This window comes from Pleurodeles waltl, chromosome 6 (assembly GCF_031143425.1).
Source record: "Pleurodeles waltl isolate 20211129_DDA chromosome 6, aPleWal1.hap1.20221129, whole genome shotgun sequence".
Taxonomy (NCBI): domain Eukaryota; kingdom Metazoa; phylum Chordata; class Amphibia; order Caudata; family Salamandridae; genus Pleurodeles; species Pleurodeles waltl.
In genome coordinates, this window is record NC_090445.1 from 713,961,167 (window position 1) to 713,975,513 (window position 14,347).

General features: G+C 41.4%; 1 protein-coding gene across 6 annotated transcripts in view; it reads left to right on the forward strand.

Annotated features, from left to right (window-relative positions):
- Positions 1 to 14,347, forward strand: part of ATE1 (arginyltransferase 1) — a 412,370-nt gene that overhangs the window by 247,564 nt on the left and 150,459 nt on the right. The window lies entirely within an intron of this gene.

Sequence of the window (14,347 nt, forward strand, 5' to 3'; positions counted from 1 at the left end):
TGGGGGCGCCATCTGGGAGAGGTGAAGCTCAAATGCCTTTGGTCTCCAGCAAAAGCTCAACTCCCCATCAGTTTGCTAGAGATGAGGGCTATTCACTTGGCATTTAAGGCCATACCGCCCACTGTCAGCGTATTGCTGGCACAGGTGCTTATGGACAATACCTCAGCCTTTTGGTACTGCAGGAAGGAGTGGGGGCCTTTGGTCCCGTGCCAGCAGGCTGTAGTCCTCTGGAAGTGGCTGGACAGCTAGAGGATTTATCTGGTGGTGAACCACCTGGAGGAATCTCTAAGTACCAGAGTGGGCCATCTGAGGCGCCGACGACTAGGTGGACCTCTAATATCAGTTAGACCCCAAGGAAGCCCAGGGCATCTTCCATAAGTGAGAAGAACCCTGGATCGATCCATTGTTGAGAAAGTGCAATGTGAGCACTTTTGAGCATTGGAGTTCCCAGGGACACTCTTTCTCATCACATTCTGCCTAGAGTGGAACTCTGGCCTTTTGAGTTTTGAAGAAGATCAGGAATGACCAGACCAAATCATCGTAGTGGCACCGATTTGGGCCTGGAGAGTGTGGTACCAAGCGGTCTTGGGTATGAGCATCTTTCCTCCGGTGAAGCTGCAGCTTTGGGAGGATCCTCAGCTGCATTCAGCCCTGTGCAGAATGCATTTTGTGCGTGGAGATTGAGCAGCAGTAGTTGACTGCATTTGACCTTCCTCCTGAGGACATTGATGCCATCTTGGTGGTGAGAACTCCCTCTTTGAAATCGATTTAAGCCAGTTGGGACACATTTGTGGCTTGTTGCAACACCTGGTAATTTGATCCATTGCAAGCCAAGTTGTGTGAGCTTTTGTTGTTTTTGGCCCTGGCCCAGCAAGGACTTGCTTTGGGCAGTGTTAAAGGTTATTGGTTGACTTGGCTTTTGTGGTTGCCTGATCAGCCTACTTTATATAAATCATGTGTTGTAATTAGATTTTTTAAATATGTGAAGCACTTGTTTCTGCCAAAATCCTTTAATAATGCTACAGCTGGACTTGATTAATAATGCTACAGCTGGACTTGAATTTTTCTTCTCTTTTTATTTTTATTTTTTATGTGCACCACTTCTAAGCTGCTGCATGGTTGAACGTTAAGGCTTGTGATCAGTCAAGCAAGTGAGCGATCTTCAGGCTCTTTCTGTGGTCCCGCCTTGTACATCATTTCTCCCAGATAGGTTGGTGAGGAGGATCTGAGTTTGTTTTCTGTCACAAGAAGTCACTTCACTTCATGCCAGGCAGGATGACTCAATTCCAGCTTTCTTAGCAACACCATATCCCCCTAAGGTGAAATACAGATTCTATTGTCTGGACGCCGAGAAGGCACTAAGCTTTTATATAGATCGCACCAAGGTAAATTTGGTGAACCACCAGCTCTTTTTGGGGCATTGGTCCCCTGGTCCTTCCCAGGAGAGGAACTACCAGAGGGATGACAACATACACACATTGTCATTTTTCAGACGTTTCCAGAATCAAGTCACATGGGTAACGTTTTGGATAATCTAAGTGGTAGGTGCGGAAATGAGATGAGAGGCATTGAAATTGGGAGATTATGTGCTCTTCCGTTGTATGTAAACATGAGGTTTGGCAATTTCACCAGTATTTTTAAACAGCGAGTTTTGAAAATCACTTCTCAAGTGCTTGTCTTGCCAGATAGGAAAGCCTTCTGGTCAATGCTTCAGTATAGCCTAATTGGCCAGTGCAGGTTACATCGTTAGTACAACTACATTCAACAACACAACAGGACAAAGGAGAAAACTGATAAAATAATAACACTGATGTTTACATTATTTCTAGGAGTATGCACCTTGGGCTTTGTTGTAGTGTTGTTTGATGTATCTGCCTGCAAGCTTGGTGTTCACTGTTACATCTAATTTAATGGTCTTTGTGTGATTTTTTTTTTCCTTGAAATGAGATGAATGAGATGATAGCACAGCTTTTCTACCACTGTTGCCTTTACTGGATTGATAGGATAGTGTGATAGTTTTTTGGGAGTGTGATGATTTTGTGTGAGATAACCCTCAGTGCTCACTGCTTTCTGAACCTGGTGAAAGATCTATGGCCGTTTTCCTATTCACACTCATGGTGCAAAATGTTGACGCACCTCTTGAAACTCAGTCCATATCTTCCCTTCAGATTTTCTTTCCCTCCATCTTCAACTCACTTTCTCTTCTCCCTTTCCTGCTTTCCTAGTTACCCACTTTACTCATCTGCTTTTAGTTTCCTAGCCTTCACTACTGCAGGGTCCTACATGGCGCGCGTGGCTCTCATATGCCTCACTTTTGATTCTCTTCTTAGTTCATCCTCAATCCCACTTTATCCGGCTGAGAAACCCTCCTCCCATTCCAGGACACCATTCCTTTCGCCTCTAATTCCACATCATTCCTTTCTTGATTCTGCCATTTGTAATAACTCCGGTACTCCCTGCTTCCATCTTTGCGTTAGTCCCTCTCTAGCTACACTGTAGGTCACCAGTCTCTTTTCGTGTGCCTCAGTCGCCCCCAGCTGCCCTCCCTTTGTCAGGCCTTTACCCCGCTTTGATTCAGTATTGCATTTAATAGTCTTAGGGCCTGATTTAGAGTTTGGCGGAGGGGTTACCCCGTCACAAACATGACGGATATCCCGTCCATCGTGTTACGGTTCTGTTATGGCCTATGGGAATGGTAAACGGCGGGTGGATATCCGTCATGTTCGTGAGGGGTAACCCTCCGCCAAACTCTAATTCAGGCCTAAATCCGCAATAGGTTTATTCGCTAAGGGGCGTCAAAGGGCACTGAAGAAATCGGAGTTTCCTATACCTGGCACACTCAAGTGCTTGGAATTGAAGCCATGGGGTGCCTGTTGACTGGCCGTCAAAACATACTTGTCAACTCGCTCGCGTTTTACTTCTATTCATCCCCCTGACTAACAAAGAGTCATCCGCTTTTCAATCCTGTTTCACCCTCCAAATAGTGTTCGTTTCCCATTGACTTTACTGGGATCACCCTCTGAACGCCTGACTTCACCCGCATTTTTGAAGCAAGAAGTTGAGAGGTGTGCCAAAAGAGTTGTGTGCTGAAAACATGTGAAAGCAGCGTGGTGGGCCGGTTCCTCGCATTCCTGCGCATTGGAGAACTAGTACTTATTACAATTTATAGGAAAGGGGCTTTTATCACCTCATCAGGCCTGCTGAGGGCTCACACTAATTCTCCTGTGCGAGGTCAGGCTGCCAGCCTTTCTCTGCCCTCACCCCTCGGGTTTTATAGGCATTCTTTGAGGCCTGAATTACATTTTCTCTGACTGCACTGGCATATGTCTTCAATTAAAATACAGTTAAGAATAAAGGGGGTATACACATAACCGTTCGGAGGAAAAGAGACGCTATTATGTAAAAAGAAGCCGTGCCCGGTCGCGTGAGGCCCTGCGGGGAACGGGCACGTGCCAGTGTGAGTCACCCAGCAGCGCGGCGACTGCTAGAACTGGAAGAGGGGAGGGAGGGAGGGGCGGCGTTGCGGCGTACCTGTTCGCCAACACACACTCTGTGAGAGTGGTAATTAACATTGTAATGACACCACAAAAAATAAATGACCTTTGACCTAACAATGATGTCACAGGAAATTATATCACATTACCCACGTAAAAGCTCGGACAGTAGTTGGAGAATACGGCTGATAAATAAAAGAAAGGTATTGGCTCTAACAGCCTACTTAGTAATACAAATGAGGCAAACTATACCCGTAACTTGTTTGGATTAAAATGCAGCACATTGATTGGAAGACCTGGGTCAGTGTAAAACGCACAAGTGGCAATTGTGCATGCAGTAAAAAAAAAAAGGCTTTTCACCTCCAATCTTGAGTGCTCGTTCTGAGAGACATATTCTGATTTTTCATAAAAATGGCAGATTTGAAAAAGATACACATTCGTAGGGTTGCCACCACTGGAAAACAAAAATACCGTCAATACCCAGTGCATCAATTCTCAGACATGCATTAAGTGGCAAGGCGATATATTTTGTCTGCCACTGGAGGGCACACGAATATCTGTAAACTTAAACACTGAAACAGAAAAGGGCCCCATGTACAGCCAGAAAATTGTTAAAATACAGTAAAATAAGCTCTTCTGCTCCCATTCATTCAGGATCATACTCGCTCACCTCCATTTCTAGTCACACTCGAAGACTTAGACACTTAAGGTGCAAAGCCACAACGGCAATTTAGTGAAGAGAATACTGACAAGCTGGAGCTAGCAGAGGTCTTTCAAAATTGGTTTTCCTACTTTTTCTTATGTAAAAGTTTCAACATACACATAACTAGATGTTTTGTCTAATAGGAAAGCTGGGGACTTTGATCCAATGGTAAACATCGGTCAGAATCTCACCTTAGCACTGGGTATAATATTGTGTACTCTTGGACAAATCGCCTGTAATTCAAAGATTAAGATTTCACGCTTGATAGCTTTAAACACCACCCATACTTTGCATCACTTCATTGCTCTCTTAATACCAATGTCTTCATACAAGAATCACCACTGCCTGCTCTGTAATTCCACGCTGTAATGGAATAAACAATTACCAGACAATATGTACTCCCACCAGCCTGAATTTATATTTACTTGCGAGTCCAGTGAAAAACTGACCAGGTGGCAGCACTAGAAGGTTAGTTCTTCCTTTACATACCAACTGGTAAGCCTTTCTTGGTGAAGTGCATGTCACCGAGAGCTAGCCACATCACACTACCCACCCATAAACATAGGGGCTCAGCTTGGACGAGGTAGAGAACATGATACCAGAGCAAAAGCCACAGCCCCTCCATCGTGGTCTTTCATTAGCGGGATAGTCAAGCAGTTGAAATGAATTGGCTGCTATTCTTACCTGGACTCGTGCTGTCATCAATTAGGCTGTGCTGCACTTTGGTTATTTTGTCTGTATTGTATTGCAGTATTTATATAGCGCTTACTGACCCAATGTGGGGTGTGGAAACGTTTGCCTACATGAGTTGAGCACTCTACAGTGAAGGGTGTGTGGTTGGAAGAAAGTTGTCTTTGTTTTGAAACTATGTGAAAAGTGTTTCCATGTCATGCTTGATGACCACAGAGATGTAGTTATAGTGTTATGGGACACAGCACGTAGCAGTAAGTTGGATGATAACGTTTGAGAGAGATACATGCAGTTTTATGGTTTTCAGTGTGCTGGTAGCTTTGAACAGCTTTGCAGGACCCTTTATATTTCATTGGATATGTTCTTCTTAGCTGGTTGCTCCACATGGTTTCCAATCTGAGATTTTGTGTACAGCTGTGATCCTGAGCATGGTTGGAGGGAAAGAGAACTGGAGAGAACTGGTTGCATGGGCATTTTTATTATCATCCCATATTAGTGTCTGTGTGAGAAGTAAAAAAGCGGTCGGATTATGTAGATGTTTGGTAGCTGCAGTGGTGGACTATATTAAAGTCCTCTAAATTCCATTATTCCATGCTTGTTCATTTGGTAATGGCTGTTTATTTGGCTGTTCAATGCTGGTATCAGACAGCTCTCATAGCAGAGGTGTCTTTTTTGAGTTTAAGGGGTATAAACTCTAACTTGTTGCTGACAGTTGCTTATTTTGTTTTTAGAATTGCTGTGGGCCATAACAGTTCTATGCAAGTACATAACTGTATAATGCTACAGCGAATCATAGGTCAGCCCTTCTTAGGTTATCTACTTATCAAAAGCAGTTTGCTGGCTAAGTTGTTTGTAATTCATAGGTTGTAAGCTGAGGATTGTGCTTGAAGGTGCAACTGTTTTCTGGGCTCTGTTGCCGGGGCGTGGGTGGTGCACTTATCTAGGAAATAGCTGTGTTTCCACTGTCTTCAGAAGTGTATATGCTCCTGGGTGCTTCTAGTGTTGACTGGTAGTGAGTTCCAGAGGTTGGCGGCTTGTACTGAAAAATAAGTGCCTCCTATGAATTTCTTATGGTAAGGTGGTGCAAGCCTGTTTGGCACCATATGGGAAGGAACTGCCACACCCAGCCAAGCCCCGCTAAAAGCAGTAGGATATCAGATTTAAATCTGAAGGTAAGTCTGAAGCAAAAACAATGGCTTATCATCTGGAGGTCTGATGCAAAAACAGTATCCTAACGTCTATACTGATAGGATTGACAAATGTGTACCCACTATGCATGTGCCACCAGAGAGCCTTTCCACAGCATCTTGATAGATTGTCTGTGAGGCAAGATAGTCTTATAAAACTCCCTGCTTAACCTACAAGGTGCTACACTTAAATAAGCCTAAATGTCTCACTCAGAAAGCGACCATCTCTGAGGGCCCCTTATAGCAAGAAGCAAAACTATCGCTACCAGAGCAAATGCTTGAAGAAAAAGTCATCAACTGGCCATTCTTTTCCTAGGTATGCAGCTGAGATATGGAACTGCCTACCAGTATTGCTTAAACTGGTAAACCAGTATTGCTTAAACTGTTAAACTCCTTCAGCCTTTTTAAGTGTTCTCTGAAATTTACTTTCTCAAGAAATAACTTTGATATTTGATGTTTCTTTTTTTATTTTATAGTTTTTTGTCACTTTTAATTTATCTTTCTCCCAATAAGTCCCTTTTAGACTCAAGGTACTGTTTCTCTTTCAAAGGATGCAAAAGTATCTGACCTTATTGCTGACATTTATGATTATGATCGCATGGCTTGTAATTCAGAATGTCATTAACACTGTTTCATCACTCTGCCTCCCATACACCAAATTCTGGGCAATGTATGGTATAATTATGTATGTATTTATTTGTGTATATAAATTGTGGTACTAAATGTGGGACATGCTGTGACAACACCCTCAATTTTGCTCACGGTTTCTTAAACCTCCAAGAAAACACATGTGTAAGGCTCTCCGCTGAACGGTGTGGATTTTAATAAAATTTCTACTTGTCCATAGAACATGTTGCTTCATAAATCTACTTGTCCTGTAAAAAAAAATCTACTTGTCCCTTTGGTGCCATGTATAGCGGCGACAAATTATAGCAGCAATCTCATCATATAAGAGCTCGGACAATAGCCTCTCTGATAATGCCAGAGCTAAAACTATGGTAGGGCTTAAATACTAGCAATTTCCTTATTTTTGCTAGTTTTACACAGTTCTATGTACTGGGGCTCGAGTTAGCGGTAAGTACAAGTTCCAGAGTTGCAATGCCCTTTTGAATCTGTGCAAATCTACTAACTTGCTTATTTATGGGTTTTTACCAGCTCTTCTCTAATCTTCCCCATATTGGGAAGGGTTGGATATTTACTCTTGACAAAGGCAGGAGTAAAACTTCTTCCAGGGTTAGGAAACAAGTGGCTGGAGGGAAAGTGAACTTGTAAACACTCAACATATTTTCACATGAATAAACCTACACATACACATTAACTCGTGCCAAAATACAGTTCACAAATATTTTCTAGGAGTATGATTTCCTGGTCCACTTTTGTAAATTTTAGTGAATTCATGAAATATGTAAATCTATACTAATGCAAAGACATATACCATGCGTGCACATTTGTGACTGTCTTTAACATTTTGGCCCCTAATTAGGTCTGACCTTAACCAAGACCTTTTGTTTTTATTAAACTTCTCTCTCGATCCATCTATAGGCTGGCTTCACTTTGAGTGATAGCAATTTGCTCTTTCACAAGGAGCATATTCGCACACAGTCGTTTTGTTCAGCCCCAGAAACTAGTGTAGCAATGTGTGCTTTTTTGACACCCAAAAATATTTTTGCTTTGTCAATGTTTTTTACAGTGTTGAGGGCCCGGCAGCTCCCACAACAATAAAGTTTTATAAAAGCCATGTCAAAATAAGACATGCATCGACGAAACCCCAAAACTGACCACCAATGTGAGACTTATTGGCTTTGCCAATGCTTGCTTATTTTCATGTTTGACATAATCTTGTTGAAACTAGTTTCACTGATTTTCCATTATGAATATTTTTGGGAAAAACTAGCATGCTTCAAAACATTTTACTGACTGATGCTTCAAAGAAATGGTAGGTAAAATTTCACAGTAATTTAGCAAAACATTTTTTTTCCTAGTTGCATTTTTTGTGGACATTTTATGTTGAGAGTGAAGAATCATCACAATTGCTTTCAAGCTTCTGTGAATATTTGCATCTAATCAGAGAGCATTGCATGTAGCCTCATATTGTTAAACTTTGCAAATATTTATACACTTTTTTACTGGAACTAATGTAAATAGTGCAGTCAGAGCTTACAACCTGTATTTAGAAGCCTACCCTAATAATGAAGGCTTTGCATTAATTAACTATAAGTAAAAGCTCAAACAGCAAAAACATATGGACACGAATATTACCTCAGCTGCAGGCAATTATTTTCCCTTCTCCATAATGTGGTACTGTAAACTGGCAGTCAAAGGGTTTGTGCAGCAGGAGGGTTTGTCCCAAGGTCAAAATAAACATGAAAACTTGTTGTCTTTGACCCCAAACAATATGTCCTTGGTGTGGGGCTATTAGGAGTTCTACACCTCTGCTCCTCGACAAGGGTGAGGTTTACTTCATTCAGACAGGCATAACCAAGGCTTTAAGTGGAAACAGAAAAGTATAGGTACTCACTACCCTGGAGTACCTGCTTGATGCTGAGAAGTGCTGTTACTTTTCTATTAAAAATATTGTACACCCACTGAGAAATGCAGGTGATCTGCCTTTCATAGTAAAGAAGTGCATGTACTCAGTACCTGACGGTACCTTCCCCTTTAAAGCAATTGCCGTGATATACTGCTATGAGTCTTTCCATGGAAAGTAAACTGCAAGAGATAGTGCTCCCACAGAGAGCCCACAGAGAGCCTTCTCAGTCTACAACCGGCATATGCCTCTGGAACTGAGGAAACAAGAGGCATGCAATGAGAGTGCATGAGAGATGCTAGATAGTGCACCTGCTAGGAGAGGGTTACTCTGTGCACTCAAGGTATGTGCTTTAAGGCAGAGTCTACTTGTAGGAAGAGGGATTCTCCGCTAACTCAGGGCTTCCATTACCTAAACTCATTGAGCAGCATGGGGAACAATGGGGACTAGGTGGGTTCCAGGAAGGTTGCCTGAAGGTAGTGCTTTATTTGAGCTGGTGGTTGCTAGTGGGGCTCACGGGCACTCATTTGTGGGGGCTGGCACTTCTTTTTTCTTAATGAGATATTCACAGAGAGTGCAGAGGGGTGAACTCACATAGTGAAAGGCCGTCACAAAGGGCGAAAGCAGGAGCCTTTAAGAGTGACATAAAGGAGCAGTGCGTGATAGTGGGTTAAAGAGCCCTTAGGTGAATTTTAGACTACTGAACCTTGGTATTTGGTGCTGACATTTAGTAGCATCGGCCGCAGACTTCTGAGCAGAGCTTTGGACACCAGCACTAATTCTATTACAAATCAAGCATTGCCTGCCAGGACAGTACTTTTCAGTTCTTTGGGAGAATATGCCACTTTGAGTTATTTTCCCAGCCCTGGGGCTGCTTTGATCTTCTACATACATCTGGCTTCTTTGTATACGCATGGGCCATTGGTCGCTGGAATTATGCGATTGTGCATCTGCGACGATTTTCACATAATTATAAAGTTAGAACTTTTCCCACATAATCCATCATCTGCAGCATAATCTGCAGTTTTAAAGGAAATAAAATAGTTTCTAGCTCAAATGGTTCAAAAGTTACAAAAAATGCAGCAACACGTGTTGCTGTGCAATGGAAGGCCCTTTAGGAAAGCAGGACAGGTCAACTTTCTGATTCTAAAAGGGTACTAATGAGGTGGAGCCAATATCCAGACAGTATTACTAAGTTACAATATGATATAGTAATGAAGTAATACTATTACAAAATATGCTGCATTATGCTTCATAATTTGCGTTTTCTTGCTGCATAATTTACTAAAACTTGCTGCATAATGTGACCCTCTCCTGCCGCATAATTACAGTGGCCCTGAAAATAGCCTTCATGGCCACACCTATGCTGTTAGTAAAAGTAGTTGCAGTCTTTGTCATTGCTATGATGGTGACAAGATGTGCCCCTCTTAAAAATGGTTTTATAATAGTGTTATTTACAAAGAACACCGTTGTTAATGAGATTGTGTATGTAATGCAGGCAAACCATGTCCCATGTTACTAGTTTTGCTATGATATAGTTTAATAATAACTATGGTTTTCACATCTGGTCACAGTATTGCAGTAGTAAGATGAAAGATCTTCCTGTGGGTTCGTATGGTTGCAATAAGGGGACGTTAATGATTAGTTCTTTAATTTTCTCAAAAGCATGATTCATCTGGGTAGACAAATCAAATTTTGCTCCCTTTTTGAGTAACAACCGCCCGCAGTTGAACTAAAAGAGCATATCCAGAGACAAAGCGAGCATAGTACTTGCATAGGCCCAGGAAGGACCTCAACGCATCTTTGTCCGCGGGTGGGAGAAGGTGCCTTTCGAATTGCCTCAATATTACAGGCCTTAGGTTTATCAGTTTCTGAGATTGTGTGATCAAGGTATTCTACCTGCCGTACCATCAAACTGCAATTTTCTAACTTCTGCGTCAGACCTCGTTCTTCTAATATCGTGAATACCCTTTACAGTATGACCAAATGTTCTTCCTCAGATTTTGTGAATACTAAGATGTCCTCTTTGAAAGCCTGTACCTGTGATTCATTAATAAACAGTGTGTCCATCATTTTCTTGAAAACACTTGTCGCCAACACGTGGGCAAATGTCAGCCTTACATATTTGTTTGTGCCATATGGTGTGACAAAAGTTGTTAATGACTGCAAGTCAGGGCTAAGCGGAATTTGGTTGTAGGCAGATCAGAGATCTACAGTGGAAAAGTATTTAGCATCCACAATGTTAGCAAAAGTGATCTCAGGTCAACACATAACCTCAACTCGCCTGAGCGCTTCTTAGTGAGAACATCTGAAGATACCTACTCCGAGGAGTCTGTTGGGACAGTTACACCTTCAGAAGTAGGCTTCTTCAGAAGTCTCTTCAAATCTTCCCTGATGCTTATTGGCTCCGGTCGCAGTTTGTGTATGATTGGTGAAGATTTTTTTTAAATTTTTATTTAATGACCTGCTCAAAACCTTTTACCAATCCAATAGTGTCACTGAAAACTCTGGGAAGTTTGTTTAACATAGTTTGCGTCACATCAATTTGAGTGTCTACAGAAAACGTTGTCATTTCGCCTTTTACAGTTGGCACGTCATGTCCGTGGCGTAGATAAATACCCAATTTTGCCAAGTCCATCCATCCTGTAATATCGTGCTCTTTGACTCTTCAGTGCAAATTTCTCTGCTCAAAACCTCAACTGAGGACATGAAATAGCCCAGTAATTCCACATCCTGCTTGGCAAATGCGTTGGGATTTATATCTGTTGAATAAGATTAGTACCACAAGGCCACACTTTAAAAAAATGTAGAATCTGCTAATATAGTAACCGGTGCACCAGAGTGCCATTACAGAGAGAAGTAAGCCCTCAAATTGCCATAATCCAGGCCCTTGGAGATGTTAGTCAAACAACCCTCAGCCATGTATTCTACCCTCAAAGGTGTATATGATCACCGTAGTGTGATTTCATGGGTAGCATCATCACATAGTCTTTCATTCACTTGAGTTTCCTGTTACTCAAATGAAAGTGTACCTCCTGCCCCAGAGGGCAGTTGTCTCAGTGAGAAGAAGTGAAAAGCATCTAAAATTACCTCCTATCCTCCACATACATTTATTCTAACCAGTAAAAAGGGATGGGGTAAGATTAAAATAACAGGTAACATTCTGAGGACAAGTGAAGAATCCTACACATCCGAATATCTGGACATCATGTTTCAGCCTATAATGGCCACCTAGGGTCCAGGGCTTTCATCGGGACCTACTCAAACAGATTACCTGCAACTTTCAAGTAATCACCATGAGAATTGTAGCACAAAGTTCATGTGATGCAACAACATTGGAAGCCTTGGTGTGTAACCTACAATAAAACAAATCAGAGGGGGGCATAATCAGAATTGTTCATTAATACGTAGTATCATTAGCCCACTTAATTACCCTGTGTGAACACTATATTTGAAGTGTGCAGCTACACAGCTATGGGTTCAGGCAACCTAAATATATAGGAATTCCCTAATGGATTTACATGTGTCATTTTGACCAAGTTGAAGTGCAAAACATAAAACTAGGGTTCATAATTGGAGAAAGCTATTCTGAATGAATCTGCAGCATCACCAACTACAGAATTAAAAAGCAGGTTAGAGGAAAAATGCTGGGGGCGGGGGCATATGTCAAGTCTTCTTAAATGTGTTGTAATATTGTACTTACAGAACTGGTCACCTCCAACTATCGACAAGTGCCCAAAACAGACACAGAAAATGAAAAGTAGAAAATAAATATTGAGCAGAGGAGCAGTGACACTAGGACTCAATAAAGAAGTGGACTGGGCATTCAATTATAAGGCACGTTCTGTCTGATGTGCATACGTCTTGCTGCTCCAGTAGTCATGGGGAAATGGCTGGAGCAGCTTGCTTTTTAAAGCCTGTACTAATTAGAGCTGAATAGAAACCAGTGAAACACAGAAAGCTATAGAAAACAGGCTAAATGTCGGCACAAAGATGTCACATCCAGTGTTACTAAGCACTGACAAAGGACTTGAATGTCTTAAAACAAAGCGTGGATGCCTTTCTTATTTAGGACGCAAGCAATCTTAAACGTGGATCCCTAAATAATGCTCCTGAAATTCTCAAAACAGTATGGAATACATACAAAACTGAATCTTTGAAGGTTGTTATGTGAAGAATATCAGAAACACATATAGCTTTAGAAAATGGGCCAAAATCAGCACAGCGATGTTAATTGTCCCACGACTAGTGTTACTAAACATTGACGATGGACTCGAAAATTTGTTAGAATGAGTTTTGGGGGCATTTCTTACTAACAGTACAAAATTTGGATAAATTACAATAGATCTCAACCATGGAGCCCTAAATATTGCTTGTGAAATGCTAAACCTAACATGATAAAAAACATTGAATCTCTATTTAAGTCAAAAGTTGTGACACAGAGGACGTTAAAAGGATGTTGATTATACTGCATCTAGCTATGTGCTTATTAGCACTAACGATGGACCTAAAGACATGCTCATAGGCACATGAAGAAATGTCAATTAATTAAAAGGGAACAAAAAAATAGAAGTCATAGAGGAGCATGCTCCTTGCCCAAAGTTCATGTTCCTTGGTGTTCTCAAATATTGTTCTTAATATTCAAGAAGGGGGTACAATGAGAAAAAGGTATATATACAGGTAGGTATAAGGATGATCAAAACTTATAAAACCATTCCGTTGTTAGTGGCATACACCAGAGGTTATCACAAGATCTGAAAGCTTATTATTAAGGGGCCTCTCTAGGATGAAGAAACCCTTTATAACTCAATACAAGTCAAAACGTGACAAATCACCACTCCAGCGGCGATACTGCTCCAAAACAAGGTGACCAATAGTTGATATTGGTCCTAATGAAGTATGATATAACTAGTTAAAAAAGAAGAGCTTATTTTATACACATCCCTCAGTATTCATGTCACTTATCTATCTACACCTTGGTCATTATCATTATTGAAAACAGAAAAATAAATAAAGAGCTGAGGGGGGGAGACAAACAGAAACAAAGATAAGAGGTAACGGCCTAATGCAAGCCACGGAAAGCCCTCGTTAAGACCTTTTGTAAAAGTTTTCAGATGGTGCACCCATCTCTGTTCTTTTTGGAAAAGTATCTGGCCTACATCATTCCTTTTCTCATCCAGTATCTCTAGTACCACCCACTCCATATATTTGTCTGTATCCTTTGCTGCTGAAAAATAGCTTCTCATTTTGGTTGTACACCTCTGGCACCTAATGTTATGTTGGTGTTCCCTTATGCAGACTTTTATTTTTCTGCTGGTCATGCCAATATATCTCTATTTGCATGGGCAGGTGTTCGTGTATATTAAATGTGTTGAGTTTCAATTAGTATGCTTTCTCGAAGTCCATTTCAGATGTTCACCTTGCTGTAAGTGTTTAGTTGCTCTCATCAGGTGGCAAACACTGCCATGGGTAGTGGCCAGTAATAGGTTGTAAATCCCAGGTTGGTACTACTGTGTTTGATGTCTTTTGGACTACTAGTGTGTGTGTGTGTGTGTGTGTACCAAATTATCTTGTAGATTCTGATTCCTTTTATGTGCAAACCATGGCTGTGACCAGTTCAGATCTCCAGATGCAATGATTCTCCAATGATTATTATTTTCTTAACTTATTTTGAAGCGGAACAGTATATTGTCACACATGTGAGAATTCCCTCATCAGCAGTCCTTACTGATGACTCAAGGAGACA